Raw genomic sequence first — 12705 nt, 5'->3', positions numbered from 1 at the left:
CTTATTTTAACAATAGAACCCAGTATTTATACACAATAGGAGCCAGCTCCACTACACAACCAGTTCTTGTTGGAGTCCCAGAGGGAAGCATTCTTGGCCCACATCTCTTTCTCATTTATATCAATGACCTACCAAATGCATCTAATATTTGCAGATGACACAACTTATGTCTTTTCTCACCCAAACCCAACCATACTAACAGAAAGAGTAAATGCTGAACTGCTAAAAATATCTACTAGGATGATTACTAACAAACTTACTCTAAATATAGACAAAACCTACTTCATACTTTATGGAAACAGAGCTTCAAATGTACAGCTAAACATATTGATGAATGGTTCACCTATTTCAAGGCAGGCAGAGGGCAAATTTCTAGGTCTGCATCTTGACTGCAGTCTCAAATTTCAGGCACACATACAGCAAATTTCCAAGAAAGTCTCCAAAACAGTAGGCATCCTTTCAAAGATACGGTACTATGTACCCCAATCAGTTCTTCTAGCTTTGTACCACTCTCTCATTTACCCTTATGTCACTTATGGTGTTTGTGCATGGGGCTCAACCACAGGAAATCACCTTAAGCCTTTAATAACCTGGCAAAAAGCTGCAGTGATTGATTACTAACTCTTGCATTAGACAATACACACCACCTCTTTTCAAGAGTCTTAACTTGCAAAATATACAAAACATCCACACTTATTATTGTGCCTACTACATACACAGAACACTATACTCTAATATAAACCCTCCGCTCAAACTCCTCCTTGATAACTATAACAGAACACAACCATAATACGAGCCATGGATCACTCTTCGATATCCCTCATGTTCATCTCTCCCTATGCAAGATTGCTATGCACATAAAAGGTCTGAAGATCTGGAATTCATTGCCAGAACACACTACAGGACCCCTATCTGTAAATTAGTTCATGGTCCTAATAAGAAACCACCTCATCACCAAAGACTAACCAGAAAAACCGTACCTAATCACTACCAGTTTCTCAAAAGCTACTCATATTGTGCTGATGAATGCTCAATCACTTACTACTTCGAAATTAGATGTCTGTTTTTTCATTGTTTTAAATAGTACTAAACTGTAATGCATCATACTGTAAATTGGTTTATTGTTACATTACAATACTGTAATCTTTATTAACTAAATCAATAGTGTAATAAGTCTCTACTAGACTCATCAAAACCATTGATAGAATATTCAGTTCTCCTGTAACTCATCTAATGACCACATGAACTATGTATTATTGCCTTACTAATCTTAAGTTAATCTTGAAGTTTTCCTGAAATGCTCTGCATACAAAGGGGCTTTTGGCATGTACACCCAACTATTATATTCCTCTGTACAACCATGTAATTTGTCAAAATAAACATCTCAATCTTAACCCTTTCAAAGATTTTTATGATATGGGACGTTAGCACTATCGGTCTGTGGTTCTTTGCTATTGCTTTACTGTCCCCTTTTTGGAGTGGGGCTATGTCTGTTGTTTTAGTAACTCTGAGGCGACCCCCAGTGTCTATGCTCCTTCTCCACAGGACATTAAAAGCATGTGAAAGGGGCTTCTTGCAGTTCTTGATGAACACGGAGTTCAATAAGTCTGGGCCTGGGGCAGAGTGATAGGCATGTCATTTATCGCCTTTTCTAAGTCATTTGGCATCAAGATAATATCAGACAGGTGTTTGTCTACCAAATTCTGTTTCTCTCATCAAAAAATTTATTTAGGTCTTCGACTCTCAGTCTAGTTAGTGGCTCGCTAAAAACCGAGTCATATTGGTGTCATCTGTGTAGGACCTATCCCATTTAAGTAGGGGCCCAATACTGGATGTTGTTCTAGAGTTTGGTTTGGCATAAGAAAAGAAATACTTTAGGTTTCTTTAAATTTCATTTATGGCTTTTAGTTCTTCTTGCATTTCTTGACTCCTGTGAGATTCCTTTAGCTTTAGTTCAATGTTTGCTATTTCTCTGACCAGTGTCTCCCTATGTATTGCAGATATATTGGCCTCTTGTAGCTGCTCTGTTATTCTTTGCCTTCGCCTGTATAGGGAGCGCACGTCTCTTTCTAGTTTACATCTTCTCCTTTTCCTTAAGGGAATGTGCCTTGAGCATACCTCAAGGGTAGGGTCTGTGTTGCTTAGTCTATCTTCCCAGTTTATATCATTTAGGACTTGGTTTATTTGGTCCCACCTTAATGTGTTGCTGAAGTTGAGTTTGGTGAAGGCTCCCTCGGGACTGATCATATTTTTTTTTCAGTCTGGGGCTCCCAGCATACATGTCTAGACCTCTATTATGTTGTGATCTGAGTATATTGTTGTTGATATGATGACATTTCGCGTCAGATCATTGTTAGTGAAGCTGAAAGCTATTTTGTTAATCGTTGCTGGCTTTAGACCTTGTATCTTTGCAAAGATAAATGTCATTGGATTGGTGGTATGGGGGAGGCCTTTTTTTCCTGGCACTAATATCTGTTGTGTTGGAGTGGAGACCATCGACTTTGATTCCACTCCAGAAATGATTGGAGCAGGTGTACAATTTGTCATTTATTGACAGTTTTTTTACGTTCCTGGCACTAAAAAACCTCTCTGGAGTATCTGGCTACCCAGGTTGTCCCATGGTCTGGATGTTTGTATCTTCTTGTACCCTTTCGGTGGTGTGCCTGGCAATATAAGTTATAGATTGGGCTTAATAAAGACCAAAGACAAAAATATGCATCCATATTAACCACACTAATTATGAAGTCCGAGAAGCTGTATTACTGTATTACTATTGCACCAGGTGGTCCAACTATTGGTTGATTTTATTGTACCCAGCAAGCACTTGTATTATTATTTTTATTGTTATGGGGCTATAGGACCCAACATGTATTTATGTATCTAAGGAGCAGTTATGCACTTGCAATGCCTAATTATATTGAACTTCTTAGGCACAACTGCTTTAATTCTGGCATAAGGGCAGATCACTCTTATGGGGAAAAAACTCTGTTGAGTTTAGGCCTGTTTTTTCAATATGAATAGGTTGTACTATAAATATGCACAATTAAAATATGTAGTTATAAAGTTTGTATTTGTTTTTTTAATGCAAAATAAGATGTAGTAATGGAAAAAATTATTGTATTAGCTAAAGAATTGGGCATTTTCACAGTCATGTTTGTTGTTATATTGATGAGAGAGGCTAGCTGTCTCTCTCACTTTTGTTGTTGTGGTGCCAACATGGCAGGACCTCCTTCACTCTTGCTTCTGGCCAAGATGGGAGTGCCCCAGAGGTAAGATTTGTACTTGAATATGATGTAACCATTATAAACAGAGTGACTACAGTGTCAAAACAGTGGGTTAAGGCCATCAGAACAGAGACATATTAATTGTTTCAGATGGACCATGTGACTATACTGGCTGAACAGGTAAGGGTGTGAATCCTTTTGTTATGAATAGGAAAATGCTTAACTTGCATATTCTGAATATACCTGTCTAGAGTATATTCCTATTTTTGTAATAGATGCTGAAATAACCTATTGATAGGCTTGGTGAAAACATTTCAGAGACTGAGGATGACCAATCATGAAAGTATTCCCCTAGGCTTTATAAGGCCTTATATAAGCTACCCCACACTAGAACATGTACTGAGAACTGTGCCATCAAAGTAAAAAAAAAAGGAAACATAATATTTAGTAACACATTGGCCGTCTCCCACCAAGGCAGGGTGACCTGAAAAAGAAAAAACATTTACTCCATCAGCTGCAACATAAACACCCCTCCTTCAGAGTGCAAACACTGTCTAGCCTGCCAATTTCCTTGAATCCCTTCATGTTACTCTGCTCACACTCCAACAGCACATCAAGTCCTCAAAACCACTGTCTCCATTCGGGTCTAGCATGCTCATGCATGATCCCTGGAAGTCTGAGCCACTTGCACACAAAACCTCCTATACCCCCTTCATTCCACTACAGATTTATATGCTCTCGAACTCATTCCATTTTGTTCCATCCTCTCTGCATGTCTGAACCACCTCAACAACCCCTTCTCAGCCCTCTAGATAATAGTTTTGGTAATCTCACACCTCCTCCTAATTTTAAACTATGAATTCCCTACATTACACTTACACTACATATTGCCCTTAGACACGCCATCTCCACTGCCTCCCGCCTTCTCCTTGAAGCATTCACCACCCATGTGTCACACCCATATAAGAGTGTTGGTAAAACTATGCTCTCATACATTCCCCTCTTTGCTTCCATGGGCAACGTTCCTGATCTCCACAGATTCCTAAGTGCACCACTCACTTTTTCCCCTCATCAAATCAATGATTCACCTCATCTTTCATGGACCCATCTGCTGACACATCCACTCCTAAATATCTGAATACACACACCTCCTTCATACCTTCTCCCTTCAATCTGATGTCCAATCTTTTGTCACCTATTTTTTTTTTTTGTTATCCGCATCACCTTACTCTTACTCCAGTATTCACTTTTAATTTTCTTCTTTTACATTCCCTACCAAACTCATCCACCAACCTCTGCAACTTCTCTTCAGAATCTCCTAAAAGCACAGTATCATCAGACAAGAGCAATTGTGACAACTCCTACTTTGTGTTAGATTCTTTATCTTTTAATCCCACACCGAGCATTCACTTATCTTACAACCCCATCTATAAATATATTGAACAACCACAGTGACATCACATTTCCTTGTCCAAAGCCTACTTCTATTGGAAAATAATCTCCCTCTCTCCTACATACTCTAACCTGAGCCTCACTCTCCTCATAAAAACTCGTCAATGCTTTCAGTAACCTACCTCCTATTCCATACATTTGCAACATCTGCCACATTGCCCCCCCCCCATCCACCCTGTCATATGCCTTTTCCAAATCCATAAATGCCACAAAAACCTTTTTACCCTCATCTAAATACTGTTCACCTATATGTTTCACTGTAAACACTTGGCCTACACATTCCCTACCTTTCCTAAAGCCTCCTTGTTCATCTGCTGTCCTACTCCCCATCTTACTCCTAATTCTTTCAGTAACAGCAATACCATACATTTACCAGGTCTACTCAACAGACTTTTTTTTATTAACACATCGGCCATTTCCCACCAAGGCAGGGTTGCCCAAAAAGAAAAACTTTCATCATCATTCACTCCATCACTGTCTTCCCAGAGGCATGCTTACACTACAGTTATAAAACTGCAACATTAACACCCCTCCTTCAGAGTACCAGCACTGTATTTCCCATCTACAGGAATCAAATCCTGGCTACCGGTTTCTCTGAATCCCTTCGTAAGTGTTACCTTGCTTACACTCCAACAACACATCAAGTCCTAAAAACCATTTGTCTCCATTTGCTCCTAACATGTTCACACATGCTTGCTGGAAGTCCAAGCCCCTGGCACACAAAACCTCCTTTACCCTCTCCCTCCAACCTTTACTAGGTCAACCCTTACCCCGTCTTCCTTCCACTACAGATTTACACTCAAAATTATTCTGTTTTGTTCCACCCTCTCCACATGTCCAAACCATCTCAATAACCCCTCCTTAGTCCTCTGGATAATAGTTTTGGTAATCCCATACCTCCTAATCTCCAAAGCACAGATTTTCTGAATCATATTCAGACCAAACTCTGCCCTCAGATATGACATCTCCACTGCCTCCAGCGCTCTCCTTATTGCAACATTCACACCCCATGCCTCACACACATACAAGAGTGGTGGTATAACTCATACATTCCCCTCTTTTTCTACAGGGATAAAGTTCTTTGTCTCCACAGACTCCTCAGTGCAACACTCACCTTTTCTCCTCCTCAATTCTATAATTCACCTCATCCTTCACAGACCCATCTGCTGACACATCCTTTCCCAAATATCTGAACACATTCACCTCCTCCATACTGCCTACTTTTACTGGGAAATAATCTCCCTCTCGCCTACATACTCTAACCTGAGCCTCACTATCCTCATGAAAACTTTTCACTGCTTCCAATAACCTACCTCCTATTTCATACATTTGCAACATCTGCCACATTGCTCCCCTATCCCCCCTGTCATATGCCTTTTCCAAATACATAAATGCCACAAAAACTTCTTTGCCCTTATCTAAATACTGTTCACCTACATGTTTCAGTGCAAACACTTCGTCAACACCCCCCCTATCCTTCCTAAAGTCTCCTTGTTCATCTGCTCTCCTGCTCTGCATCTTACTCTTAATTCTTTCAATAACAACTCTACCATCCACATTATCAGGTATACTCAACAGGTTTATTCCCCTATAATTCTACACTCTCTTTTGTCCCCTAGGTACCTTACCCTCTTCCATACATTTATTAAATAAAAACACTAACCTCTCCAAAACTATATTCCCATGTGCTTTTAAAATTATCTGTCTTTAACCCATCAATCCCAGCTGCTTTACCCCCTTTCACTTTACTCACTGCCCCAGGCACTTCCCCCACACTCACAACCAGCTCTTCCTCACTCCTACAAGATGTTATTCCTCCTTGCCCTATACACGGAATCACAGCTTCCGTCTTCATCACCATTTAACAATTCCTTAAAATATTCCTTCCATCTTCCAACATGGAGACAACTTATACAGAATGTGAGGTATTTGTATTATGGTATAAGATTCACAGACATGGGAATGAATGTGTATCAACCAAAACCAGACGTGTTCATCTGTTTACATACTTACTGTGTGGTTCTGTGGTCTCTTATATATTCATTCTCTCTCTTGTTTATTCATTTTTATATCTTTATATCGTATACTCACCTCTCACCCTACATTAAGACTAAAAATAATTTAAGGTAAGTAATGAGTGTACTGTATATGCATTTTATTGCTCTGGGTTGCTTTAAATGTCAAAGTATATTACGTGTGGATGGGTAGCCAGGAGGGCTACCATACCTCTCATACCTCACTTCTTGCAATAAATGCAACTCACCTCTCACCGTACATTAAGACTACAAATATGTAATGAGTGTACTGTGTGTGTATTTTAATTTTTATTGTTTTTTGATGCGTAGTTGTATTGCTAGCTTTATATATATATTAGTTTAAACTTGTTATCTGGCATTTATATACATTTATTAGGGGAAAAAATAGTGCTCTGCTTTCTGGAGATGTCTGCTTTCCGGCGATTGTCTGGAACCAAACTTGGTATAAGTGGGGACCCTACTGTACTTAATCTCAATATCTGTAATCTTCTCAAATGTTAATCATTCCATTGTGTCCACCTTAAGTTAAATACTCATTACTGTAATTCCTCTCTCTACCAAACATATTAAAGCCATATAGCATGAACTAATAGAATATTCAGTTCTCTTGTATTCATTGTAAACTCACCTAATGACCATATGTAGAAAATTACTGCACTGTTATTGCCTTATTAATCTTAAGTTAGTCTTAAGTTTGCCCTACATGTTCTGCATGTAAAGGGGCTTATAGCATGTACACCCAATTGTTGTACTCTTTTGTACACATATGTATCATGCTGAAATAAACTTCTTATCCTTTTTCTTTGGGACCATTATTAAGCAAAATTAAGAGGTATTTTTAGGCCACAGTAGATCATGGTATAACTGAAATTGTGGAAGTGAATCAGTGGACACAGGGGATCTACTGTATAATTAACTTTGAATGTTAAACAAAATGACAACTTACCCATTGTGATATATGATGTATTGCTCACATTCTGGAAGAAGTCTTCTCTGAAAATATAGAATAAAATACATTGTAAACTGAATATAGTATAGTCTAATTTCAAATGGGTGATCAAATGTGTCAACAAATGGGGGATACTATCCAGTCTCTTGTTTTAATACCAGTTATAGCCAACTTTCAGAAGTGTGTGTAATAGATTTTAATGTACAGGTATATAATATGCAATTCATGTTTTCATTCTTGAATTAAAAATTCCCTACAACGAAATAACTGATATTAAAGCTAGTATAATCCTTATAACTGACAAGAATTGTCAGAACATCAGAAAATTAATTCAAGGTGCTGCTTAATAGTTCCAATGAGTTAACAATTTTAACCTTAAAATGCAGTGATGCACCAGAAACTCTATTAAAACTTAACCCTAACTCATGCATGAATACAGTTGTCTTTTAATTTCATTCTTATCTAAGAAAGAAAGTGCCTCTAGGCACCATGATGGTAATGCCAGAGCAATGGTAAGAATGAATGGGAGAGTGTTGATATCCTTGGGGTAAATTTTACTACAAACTGACTATGAAGAACCACTTTGTAAATCTTGCAAACAAACCTGCCAGGAAACTTACAACACTTACATATATCTCGAATTTGTTCGACAGCTAGGTTGCAAGATTCTGTAAAAGACACAAATGCACTCACACTTTGAGTATGCTCAACTTTCTTGGATTGCCTGCCCCAAGGTCTCATCTGAGACATCATGACAGAATATAGAACAAAGCAAGATGACTCATCTCTTACCTGGACCCAGCCTGGACATCTCTATCATTTCAGCAAAGCCTTCAACACAGGAGGAATCAGGGTAGCCTTACTGTTATGTACAAGAGCAATAGTGTCACAATACCACACTTGGCTCCACTCCGAGGAGAGCAAGAATTGAGCTACACCACATGACAAGCAGCAAGCAGCAACACTGACTATATGTATCTTTTCCAGAACATCACTTCATCTGAGATCATTTATTACTAGGATGACTCATAACTGGAACATGTTTGTACAGAATAATGATATCATTGAAATAAAGTCGGTTGACCAAATGAAATTACTGGCTCACAGATGGTTCCAACTTCATCCTGTTTCCTATCAATATATCTCTTAATAAAAAAGACTTTCAAAATCAGCTGGTGTAGGTAACAGCTCTTTACTTGTGTCAGAAACTTTAAACCAAATTGTAAAACCATAAAGAGAGAGAGGGAGACAGTCACACAGGCAAAGATAGTATAAGTCCAGTCAAACCTACGTATTTTGTGGTTTGTCACCATGTCACATGTGCTGCTGCTTAACAGACCTGGTTCTGTAAATTAGCCACATGTGCAACATTTGATTATCTTTCATGAGGAAACGTTTTGCCACACAGTGGCTTCATCAGTCCATACGAAGAAGAATGGTGAAGAACAGGAGGAGTTTGAAGTAATCAGTCCCTCAACCTTGAGTTGATGTGACCAGTCCGTCAATCTTGAAAAGAATACAGCAGATGTGCAAAGAAGTGGCTTATATACTGTAGGCAGGAGAGGTGCAAGAGTCATAGATGGTATCACACATGACGAATGTGTAAGTAGGTCATGCCCAAGGGTTAGGCAATTTGAAGAACTCCCTGTATTAAGATCCCAGATGTTGCTGTGTCAGACAGGAATGTACATGAATGGGTCCGCTTCCACTTTCGTCAAATGTGATACCACCTACAACTGCCGCACCTCTCCTGCCTACAGTATACATGTATAAGAAACTTCTTCACACATATGCTGTATTCTTTTCGAGATTGATGGATTGACCACATCAACTCAAGATTGAGGGATTGATTACCTCAAACTCGTCCTGTTCTTCAGCACTCTCCTTTGTATGGACTGCTGAAGCCACAGTGTGGCAAAACATTTCCTCATTAAAGATACCCAAATGTTGCACGTGTCTAATTTATCAACTTGTCGGTTCTCTGAACCATTCATCCACAGACCTGGTTCTGACCAGAACTTAGTGCAGCACATACTGTTTCACTCTTAACTCACTAGACAGATATAGATGCTCGGTCACGTTCATTCTCTGAATGGCCTATGACCTGGGCGTGGCTAGGGACAAACAGTCACTTTGTACCAATTGTCATAATAAATGTAAGTCTTGCTTCCGTGCCTGTTATTTATTTCACCTTGAAGTAACGACTTTCGCTCATAACCTTCCTGTCACCAATCTACTACTCCCACTTCCTTGCTCACCCCATCTGTACCCTCTTGAACTAAAAACGAGACTTTGCCACAGCCAGTCACAGACACTCTGCAGCTCTTCTCTACAGTCTCCCTACGATTTCCATTGGGGAGGGGAATCTTTACCTTCGTCTTCATCGTTCTTGATCTTCAAGATGAACTGCTCTAATTGTGTAAAGATTAAACCTTGCAGTGGAGCTGTGAACAACTCCTCAAAACTTGCACCTGCAGTTAGGGGCGGCTTACAACTTAAGTTTAACACTATTCTGACGCTCCAGGATGCTTTCACTGTCATGTGCAATGATGACGTTAAGGCTGAAAAGCTACTCACCACCGCTGCTACCACTACTCTCACTGACTGAGGCTTTATAGGCACGTCCTCTCCGGCTTTAAGGGAAACTTCAGGCTAAACAACATGCCCAGTTTTACATTTCTGGATTCGCCACCATCTGCTGATATAATCAAGATCACCACAAAAATGGTCAATATCACAAAACCAGTAGAGGAATTACTCCTAACCAAGGACGAGACTAATGATATGCCACCATCGACTTCCACCACCACTGCTTAGAAACCACGCCTCAACCACTACATGAAGACACAATAGAAATTGAAAAGGGAAAAGAAGATGAAACTCCTCCATACCTTAGATGGACAGATATAACATTCTACATCTCCCTGCCACAAAAAGATACAATGTATGCTGAAGAACTGTTTACTGACTTCAAGATGGAACCATCATGTTCAAAGCATCCCCGCTAACAAATGCAAATCACAGGATTACTGTTTTACAAAGGGCCATTACTGTCTTACAAATTTACTAACTTTTTTCACTAAGGTGTTTGAGGAGGTAGATCATGGTAATGAATATGATATTGTGTATATGGACTTCAGTAAGGCTTTCGATAGAGTTCCACACCAGAGGCTATTGAGGAAACTTAAGGCACATGGAATAGGAGGAGAAATTTTTTCCTGGGTAGAGGCATGGCTGACAAATAGACAGCAGAGAGTTTGCAAAAATGGGGAGAAATAAGAATGGAGGCACATCACAAGTGGTGTTCCTCAGGGGTCAGTGTTGGGCCCGTTGCTGTTCACAATTTACATAAACGACATAGATGAGGGAATAAATAGCGACATAAGTAAATTTGCTGATGACACCAAAATAGGCCGTCGAATTCATCCTAATGAGGACACAAGAGCACTGCAGGATGCTTTGAATAGACTGATGCAATGGTCGGAGAAGTGGCAGATGCAGTTTAATATTGACAAATGCAAAGTTCTAAATGTTGGACGGTTAAATAACCATGCCATATATAAACTAAATAATGTAGATCTTAATACTACTGATTGCGAAAAGGATTTAGGAGTTCTGGTTAGCAGTAATCTAAAACCAAGACAACAGTGCATTAGTGTTTGCAATAAAGCTAACAGAATTCTTGGCTTCATATCTAGAAGTATAAATAATAGAAGTCCTCAGGTTGTTCTTCAACTCTATATATCCTTGGTTAGGCCTCATTTAGACTATGCTGCTCAGTTCTGGTCACCGTATTACAGAATGGATATAAATGTTCTGGAAAACGTAGAGGAGGATGACAAAGATGATCCCATGTATCAGAAATCTTCCCTATGAGGATAGACTGAGGCCCTGAATCTGCATTCTTTACGAAGGCGTAGAATTAAAGGGGATGTGATCGAGGTGTATAAATGGAAAACAGGAATAAATAAAGGGGATGCAAATAGCTTGCTGAAAATTTCTAGCCAAGACAGGACTCACAGCAATGGTTTCAAGTTGGAAAAATTCAGATTCAGGAAGGATATAGGAAAGCACTGGTTTGATAATAGAGTTGTAGATGAGTGGAACAAACTCCCGAGTACAGTTATTCAGGCTAAAACATTGTGTCATTTTAAAAATAGGTTAGATAAATACACGAGTGGGTGTGGGTGGGTGTGAGTTGGACCTGACTAGCTTGTGCTGCTGGGTCTGGTACAGTGCTCCATCCTTGAGTGGAGGTGACCAGACTGGGTGGGTCATTGAGCTAATCCAGGGGGTGGGTCATTGGACTAATCTGGGGGGAAGAGGGCATGGACTTGCTCTGCATGGGTCAGTAGGCCTATTGCAGTGTACCTTCTTTCTTATGTTCTTATGTTCTCTATCAAAACAGAATTGAACAAGACAAACAAGATATAAATTACACATATCTCCAAATTTTGATTCAAATCCCTTAACCCTTAAACTGTCCAAGTTTATATGCGTAGTGCTCCAAAAGTAGATCTACGTTTTTTATATATTTTCAAACATAAAAAAAAAAGTTCAAAGTTATTTTACACGTTTTCAAATGTAAAAAAAAAAAATTATTTTTTTACATACTTTCAAATGTTGAAAAAAAACGAAGATCTACGTTTGGACAGTTTAAGGGTTAAGAATGGTTCATCTACCACCAAATAGAAATAAATGTACTTAACCATTCACCACGAAGCTGCCCTTTCTGAAACCATCGACCAATCACCTTAAAGCATTTGCCTCACCCCAGCTTATCCTCCTGCTTGCCTGCCACTTCTATAAGTGCTTTACAATGCCCAGCAGCTGCGTGTAGCCCCGGCTCTTTTCCTACATGATGGACATGCCTCTTGCTGGCTATTCTTCGTCTGTCCCCACTTCCTCCTCACCCTTAGTGGGTCCTTACCTGTGAATCTGTCATTTGTTTGTGAAATAACTTCAAGAAATTCCATGATTATGTATTCTATGGAAAGGGAGCATAGACATGGGTCATTCCACATTCACTAAAATCAACAAACAT

At 39.3% G+C, this 12705-nt stretch overlaps 1 long non-coding RNA gene across 1 annotated transcript in view; it reads right to left on the bottom strand.

Moving 5' to 3' along the window:
* LOC138852872 (uncharacterized) overlaps positions 1–12705 on the bottom strand; it is a 66026-nt gene that overhangs the window by 11758 nt on the left and 41563 nt on the right. Inside the window, exon 2 of the long non-coding RNA XR_011392147.1 lies at positions 7659–7705. This is a non-coding gene — a long non-coding RNA (uncharacterized lncRNA). The remainder of the gene's footprint in view (positions 1–7658; positions 7706–12705) is intronic.

The sequence above is a fragment of the Cherax quadricarinatus genome, chromosome 1 (assembly GCF_038502225.1).
Source record: "Cherax quadricarinatus isolate ZL_2023a chromosome 1, ASM3850222v1, whole genome shotgun sequence".
NCBI classification, from domain to species: domain Eukaryota; kingdom Metazoa; phylum Arthropoda; class Malacostraca; order Decapoda; family Parastacidae; genus Cherax; species Cherax quadricarinatus.
Note: the sequence above shows the minus strand (reverse complement) of the source record. Positions and strands in the feature narration are given on the sequence as shown.